We start from the raw sequence: 1,264 nt of genomic DNA, 5'->3' as shown, positions 1-1,264 counted from the left end.
CTTTCTTTTGCTTCTTTCTTCTTTTTTTTGAGACACAGTCTTGCCCTGTCGCCCAGGCGGGAGTGCAATGGCAAGATCTCGGCTCACTGCAGCCTCCACCCCCGAGTTCAAGCGATTGGCCAGACTCAACCTCCCAAGTAACGAGGATTACAAGCGCCCACCACCACGCCCGGCTATTTTTTTGTATTTTTAGCAGAGACAGGGTTTCTCCATGTTGGCCAGGCTGGTCTCAAACTCCTGACCTCAGGTGATCCGCCGGCCTCGGCCTCCCAAAGTGCTGGGATTACAGGCGTGAGCCACTGCACCCAGCCGGGTTTCTTAATGAATAATTGTAATGTGGCTATCTTTTCAGAATGGTTATCTTTTACAGCTATATATTTACAAAACTGAAATGATACCTCTGGGATTTGCTTGGCAATAGCGGAACCAAGGAGTTGTGGAACTAGGGATGAAACAAGGTGGGCCAGGTGTTGATAACTGCCTAAGCTGGGTGGGGTAATAACCTTTCTTTTTTATGTACTTGGAATTTTCCATAATAAAAATAATTAATAGTATGACCTATAATAGAGGTATACATACACGGAGTAGTAGAAAAAAATTCATCCTAAATGTCCACCAATAAGGAAATGTTTAAATAAATAGATACATAAACGCTGTGGATTACGTAGTAATTAATATTGTTCTCAACAAAGACCACGTAATTAGCACAGGGGAATGATTTTATATCCAAAACAAAAAAGCCAAATGTTAAGAAATACATGTATTTGAACTTTTATTAAAACTAGAAGCTAGGGGCTGGGTACAGAGCCTCACACCTGTAATCCCAGCACTTTGGGAGACCAAGGCAGGCTGATCACTTGAGGTCAAGAGTTTGAGACCAGCCTGGCCAACATGGTGAGACCTCGTCTCTACTAAAAATACAAAAATTAGCCGGGCATGGTGGTGGGTGCCTGTAATCCCCATTACTTGGGAGGCTGAGGCAGGAGAATTGCATGAGCTGGGGAGGCGGAGGTTGCGGTGATCTGAGATGGCACCACTGCCCTCCCGCTTGGACAACAGAGCAAGACTCCGTCTCAAAAACAAAACAAAACAAAGCAAAAAACTAGAAGGCAAGGCCGGTGGGGTGGCTCAGGCCTGTAATTCCAACACTTTGGGAGACTGAGGTGGATGAATCACTTGAGGTCAGGAGTTCAAGACCAGCCTGGCCAACACAGCAAAACCCCGTCTCTACTAAAAATACAAAAATGAGTTTAAACGGTAGTGC

Source organism: Colobus angolensis, unplaced genomic scaffold (genome assembly GCF_000951035.1).
Source record: "Colobus angolensis palliatus isolate OR3802 unplaced genomic scaffold, Cang.pa_1.0 Scaffold92, whole genome shotgun sequence".
Taxonomy (NCBI): domain Eukaryota; kingdom Metazoa; phylum Chordata; class Mammalia; order Primates; family Cercopithecidae; genus Colobus; species Colobus angolensis.
The sequence above is the reverse complement of the archived record's forward strand: the minus strand, read 5'-3'. Positions refer to the sequence as shown.